Source organism: Aethalodelphis obliquidens, unplaced genomic scaffold (genome assembly GCF_003676395.1).
Source record: "Aethalodelphis obliquidens isolate GAN/ISIS:26980383/991018 unplaced genomic scaffold, ASM367639v1 scaffold42, whole genome shotgun sequence".
NCBI classification, from domain to species: Eukaryota; Metazoa; Chordata; class Mammalia; order Artiodactyla; family Delphinidae; genus Aethalodelphis; species Aethalodelphis obliquidens.
The window spans coordinates 7,241,884-7,248,671 of NW_020837986.1; the positions used below are offsets into that span (position 1 = coordinate 7,241,884).

At 47.4% G+C, this 6,788-nt stretch overlaps 1 long non-coding RNA gene across 1 annotated transcript; it reads right to left on the bottom strand.

Moving 5' to 3' along the window:
• Positions 1–1,283: 1,283 nt before the first annotated feature.
• LOC113605195 (uncharacterized) lies at positions 1,284–6,394 on the bottom strand. The gene is made up of 2 exons (XR_003427075.1): positions 6,289–6,394; positions 1,284–2,065 (listed from the first exon to the last, which is right to left on the bottom strand). It is a non-coding gene; the product is annotated as an uncharacterized LOC113605195 (long non-coding RNA).
• Positions 6,395–6,788: the final 394 nt, after the last annotated feature.

Below are 6,788 nucleotides of genomic sequence, written 5' to 3' on the forward strand. Positions count from 1 at the left end.
AGAGGGATACGGGGAGAGAGCACATTTCAAATACAGCGTCTGTGACTCCCTGGGCGCTTGTGTGTGCCTGAGAGCAATCTTGTTCCCAGCATGGAAGGGCCATTGATATGTTAATAGTCATTTTCTTTTCTCTTCATCTTAAAGAAATGAAGTTTGCAAACGGATTCTGATGAAGTAGATCTGGGTGTGCGTCTGGGTGTGTCGGGCGGGGGGGGGTACATGGAGCCTGAGACAGACACACACACTCACACACACTTATTCCCTTCTCTGCCTATTTATGGCACCTACTTAGTAGATTCTGGAAATCTCCGCGGAAAGGCAAGTAGTAGAAGGCTGTGACAAGGTCTGAGAAGGCATTGTGTCCCTTTTGGGAATGAGGTGACTGCCAGCTCTCGGGGTGGGGAGATGGTGTCTAGGCTGCAATAGCCATGTGTTTCGCTGCAGTGGAAACCCAGCAAAGGCTCCCGTGGGGAGTTCTAAACACAGGGAGACCCCACTGCCCAGTGTTCTTGAACCGGTGCTGGGAATGAGGCTGTAAGCCAGAAGAATCAGCCCTCGGGCTTCCCTGGTGGCTCAGTGGTTGAAAGTCCGCCTGTCGATGCAGGGGACACGGGTTCGTGCCCCGGTCTGGGAAGATCCCACATGCCGCGGAGTGGCTGGGCCCATGAGCCATGGCCGCTGGGCCTGCGCGTCCGGAGCCTGTTGCTCCGCAACGGGAGAGGCCACAACAGTGAGAGGCCCGCGTACCGCAAAAAAAAAAAAAGAATCAGCCCTCAAGAACCCTCTTCCAAGAGCAGACAACTTTCTAGAGCCGGCAGGGCTCCTGACTCCATTCCCTTCTTGCTATGCTCCTATCTGGGGGGCCTGATACTTCAGCTCCTTGCTTGTCAGCTCTTTCCCCCACTGGGCCTGGAGTGGGTGGGTGGAAGATCCCCAGAGCACACTGCCTTCTTAGAACATTCCAGGGACCCCGATGCTATACCCATCACTCAGGCCAGATGCACTGTTCATTGATCCCAGTCTGGCCCAAACCTGATTTCATCTTTTACCTTGAGCTGCTGCCATTCCCCTGGGGTCCTTCCCACCTCTCCACCTGCATTTCTCCTTCCCACTGGTCTGAGATGCTGAGTTCCGGGCCACACAGCCACATCCAGAGACGACCCCATCTCCGATGCGAAAGGCTGAGTCCAGTTTTGCACGGCACATGCCCAGGACCACACTGAACAACAGCAGGGGAAGTTTGCCTTCCGAGGTAGCTGAAATTAATGTCTCGCATCAGCATGTGAGCTCCTTAGGGCAAGGAAACCATGTTTATTCATCCCTGCTCCTTGACACTTGGTGGATTCTCAGAGAACGTTTGCTGAATTGCATTGAATTCTGGTTCAAAAACAAAGCTGATGAAAAGACAGGCTGCCTGGGGGGAATGGTTAGGTTTGTGCCGAAAGTACCGTATGAGCTCAACATTCTCCCTGGATTGAGAAAAGGATAAGTATGTTGGCTGATCAATGGAGAGCTGTGTTGAGCAGGATTCTGAGGCTGTGTCTGGACTCAGCGGGGAAGTTTGGTGATCCCCTGGTAAGTCTTCCCTGGGTACAAGAAGGGGAGTGACGATGCTGTGGCTCGCACTCAAGTAATGAAGGGTGGCTGCCTTGAGTCATGGAGTTTTACCATGAGTACGGATGTGCAGATCATATTGGCCCCAAAGAGGTAGGGCCTGATGACAAAGGGCCTAGGTTTGATGCATGAAAAGAGGAAGAACGACCAGACATAGAGCTGAGTCCACAGCTCAGGGAGCCCTGTCCCAAGTAGTGGCCCCAGTGGGAAGGCTGAGTGTGGGCACAGGATGCTCTGGGGCTGGAATAAGTCTTAAAATGCCTATCACAGAGATCACCAGTTAATCTTGGTCACTGGACAGCCCAGAGACAAGGCCAGGGAGTGGCCCCAACTTTCTAACCAGAACTCACCCCCAGCACTCAAAGGATGTGCAAGCACACTGGATTCATGCTTCTGTCCATCCCTGTCACCATAAATGCCAATTTCTTTACTGCCACATCCATTTTCACATCTGTGAATCAGAAACAGTAAAATCCAGTGCTGAAAAAGGAATAAAGAGCAAACAATATTCATATCATTTGCATAGTGCAAAGCATACCCCCTCCTCCCAATGATAAATATCAACTTCCTCAACAGCGATCAGAGCCCCAACATGCTGCCAGCACTACCTACAGCCTCTTCTTTTGGCTCCTTATTCACCCTAGATTCCAGCTACTCTAAGCTCCAAACCCCATGTTCACTCTTACCTCTTGCCTTTTTTCATGCTTTCTTCTGTCAGCGATCTCTCCCCACCTTTTGCTGAAATTACTAAACTCATCCTTTAGGTCTCAGATTAGACATTGCCTCCTCCAGGAAGCCTTCCCTGATCCCACCCCACCCCCAAAGCCATACACTTACTTCTGTCACGGGACTATCACACTATATTGTCATTGCCTACTTATCACTTTGTCTTTTTCAATGGACTACTGATGGGCATTTTCTTTTTCTGTAAACAGCCATTAGTAAATAGTTTAGTCATAAGAGGCCACATGGTCTCTGTCCCAACCAATCAACTCTGCCCTTGTCACCAAAGCAACTAGAAACAACATATAAACAAATGAGCATGGCTGTGTTCCAATAAAACTCTACTTACAAAAAAAGATGATGGGCCACAGGCCAGAGTTTGCCCTACACTAGATGATGAGCTTCTCAAAGGAGGAAGTGTTTTTTTATTCAACTGTCCCCACTACGGTGACTGTCACAGAGAAGATACTTAATACTTAATGAACAAAAGAATGGTGTTGAAAAAAATCATTTGCAAGCCCTGTCATCACTTGCTAAGATTGAATTAACCCGTCGTATCCCTGAAGTCTGGGGAGGGCTACTTAGACATCAGACCTGAGTCTGAGTGTGGCTGGGACCATTTCTTGTGCTGGAGAGTGACACCAAGACTGGTGAATACACTGTCTCCAAGGCTAGATCCCAGGAGGCCATGCTCACCTGTTCCTCACTCTTCCATCTTGCCTCTCCCCACCCATTAGGAACCTGTCATTCAGGCAGGTGGGCACCAACGCCACTTCCTGTGGGTACCTTTGCTTCTCTAGGACACGGTTTCTACTGCCACTGGGCACTTCCATGCCCTGCCCCGTGCCAAGCACAGCCATTGCAGATGCTCTGGGGCCAGTAGGGTTTCCAAGTCCCACAATGAGGGGCTGTGATTTGGGGGAGAAAACCTGTCTCCCGCCTCATATTAACTTCCCCACAGGAGACTCACAGTAATTAATGCCGCTTAGTCCCCAATAATTCACAGAGTTTTACTGAAATAATAACTCTCCCCAGGAACCAGTCATGAGTCAAAGGTGAGGAAGGGGGCCAGGCAGGCGATGAACCCAGAGAACTCAACTCATGCAGTAATCAGGATGACTGCTTCTTTCAAGGAGTGAGGTTTTGTTACTTGGATAAGCTCCTTGACCTGGCTCTGTATTACCCCAGAAGGAGCTCACATAAGAATGCTCAGTTTCTCCTGTAACTAGCCTCCTGCCCATCCAGCCCAAAAGTTTATCAGACACTCCCAAATACGTATGAAACTTGACCTGCACACAGCTTAGGTTTAAGCCCAGTAGGTCAATCTCCAAACCCCTCTAGGTAAATACAGTTGACTGCATCGTTGGTCCCAATTCTTACTTCACCACGTTAAGATTGTGCATCTCACCCTTTGTCATGTAACTTGCAGGGCTTCCTCCTGAGGGAGAAGCTTATGTCTCTGCCCCGTTGTCTGGCTTGGTAACGTGACTCACTTGGCCAGTAGAAGGATAGCAGCCCTGACCAAACAGAAGCTCAAATGTGCAAGGACTGTTTCCTTGCCCTCCAAGCTCCTCCCATTCTCTGTTTGAAGACCATGCTTTGGGGAGCTGCTGGTCCAAGGAGAATAAAGTTCGGTGGAGCAGATCTGAACCCAACCCACTTCCTGGAGTTCAGCCTGGCCCAGCCAAGACCAACTGAACCCCAGCCAACCCACAGACAGACCCATAAGGAAGAAAAGTAAATGCTTGTTCTTTTTTGCCACTGAATCTGGGGTGATTTGTTATGCAGCATTATTGCAGCAGTAACCAAATAATAAAGTGGGAAACTCTCTGCAAATCTTCCAGATTAGCCTCCAGAGACTGATTTACAAGGTGACCAGAATGCTTGGGGTTGCCTGCTGCCCCGTGCTTCCCCAGCAACAGCTCTGACCATTTGAATCTAGCCTATATTCATCCGGTTACTGGGAAGGCACTGAGCTTTGGAAGCCTTTGGTCTTCGTTCAGTTTTGGCTTTCTTTAATCAGGCTCTGGAGCTCTGCAGAGGCTCCCTTGTCACTGCGGGCTTTGAGGAGAGGGTCTGAGTTAGCATCTTTTAAAGCTGATGGTAAAGCCAATTGCGTTAACAGACAGCCCTTATGCAGGGCCACAGGGACAGAGCTAACCTTGAGTCAACTGCTTATGGCAAACGAATGAGGAATTACTGTAATTGGCCTTGATTCCATGATTCCCAGCAGAGTCTAGTCCTATAGGTGAATCAGAATCTCTGAATCTTATGAATTGGGTGAGTCCATCAGAGTGAATCTGAAATGCAAATTTTTGTCATGATAGGAAAACGTATTGAAAAGTTATGATCGATTTGGGAGAAATGGTGGTAATTGTTCACTTCCCCCTATCCATGTCCCTTTGCAATTTGACTTTGCAGGTCTTCCCATCAAGAGATAGAGTAAATTTCCCCACCACTTGAATCTGGCTGGGCCAGTGATTTGCTCTGACCCATGGAATTTAGAGAAAGCATGTTGTGCCACATCTAAGCCCAGGTCTCAAGAGACATTACCTGCTTTGTTCTCTTGGAACCCAGCCCAACCTTTATGAGAACAAATCTGGGTTAGACTGCTGGATGAGAGATGGCCTAAAGCTCCAATGAGTCATCTCAGTTGAAGTAATCCTAGACCAGTCAACGCCTTAGACACATGAGTGAGTCTGGCCAAGACCAGAAGAGCCACTCAACTGAGCTCAGCCCATTTTGCCTATTTGGAGAATCCGGAGCTCAGTAAATAGTCATTGTTTTAAGTCAGATTTTAGGATGGTTTTTATGTAGCAAAACTGTTACAGATGCCATTATTAAAAATGCATTGAGAATTCCCTGGCAGTCCAGTGGTTAGGACTCCTCACTCTCACTGCTGAGGGCCCGGGTTCAATCCCTTGTTGGGGAACTAAGATCCCACAAGCTGTGCAGTGCAGCCAAAAGGGGAAAAAAATGCATTAAGGCCATCTCACATCCATCAGGATGGCTACTACAAAAAAGAGAGAGAGAGAGAGAGAGAATAATAAATGTTGGCAAGGTTGTGGAAACATTGGAACCCTTGTGTACTGTTGGTGGGAATGCAAAATGGTGCAGCTACTATGGAAAATGGTACGTGGTTCCTCAAAAAAATTAAAAACAGAACCGCTATATGATTCAGCAATTCCACTTCCAGATACATACCCCAAAGAATTGAAAGCAGGGTCCGAAAGAGATATTTGCACATTCATGTTCCTAGGAGCATTATTTACAAAAGCCAAAAGGTGGAAGCACCCTAAATGTCCATTGATGGATAAATGGATAAGCAAAATGTGCTATATAAACACAATGGAATATTTTTCAGCCTTAAAAAGGAAGGAAATCCTGTCTTATGCTACAACATGGATGAACCTTGAGGACATTATGCTAAGTGAAATAAGCTAATGACAAAAAAAGGCAAATATTGTATGATTCCACTTATACAAGATAACTAGAGTAGTCAAATTCATGGAGGCAGAAAGTAGAATGGTGGTTACCAGAGGCTGGGAAAGGGAATTATTATTTAATGGGCATAGGGTTTCAGTTTTGCAAGATGAAAAGAGTTCTGGAGATGGGTGACAGTGATGGTTGTACAAGAATGTGAATGTCCTTAATACCACCACAGTGCACACTTTAAAAACGTTTAGATGGTAAATTTTATGTTATGCATATTTCACCACAATTACAAATAAAAAATGCATTTGGCCACTGGTGGGATGTCAGGTGGTTTGGAGAGGGCTCAGAAAGGAGGGACTATGATATTAACATTGGATGTTGAATTAGTCAGGATTCTTTGGGTTGCAAGTGACAGAATACTAATTCATATTAGCCTAAAGCAAAAAATAAAATTTTCTGATGTAGCTGAGAAGACCACATTCCCAGGCAACTCATAGAACTGGAGACAGATCTTACCAGCAGGACTCGGTCACCAGGTCTGGCTTCCTCTCCTCTTATCTCTGTCAGCATTCTCTCCTAGCTCTCTGGCTGCCAGCAGTCCCTCACCTCCCTCCAGCACAGTGACTCCCGAGGAAGACAGCTTCTCTCCCAGTTCCTAACTGAAAATTACTGGGGAAGGCATGTGATTGGTTTGGCTTGAGTCCCACATCCACCTCTGGACCAATCCCAGTGTCCAAGGGAATGGGGGATTCTTACTGGCCCAGCCTAGGTCATGTGACCTCTGTGGTCAGGGTTGGGGTGAGATTTGCTTCAGGGAAAGCAGATGGGGATGCTTGCAGGGCACACATACACAGTTACTACAGACCATAACGGGGGGCATCCTATTAGAGTGAAGGACATTTGGAGCCATCATCGCCATGACTGACCAAAGTCCATATACCCAGATTCTCAATACAACATAAAGGTAAAGATCCCAAGCTTTGGGGAATGTTAGACATGATTGTGAGGCTCAACTC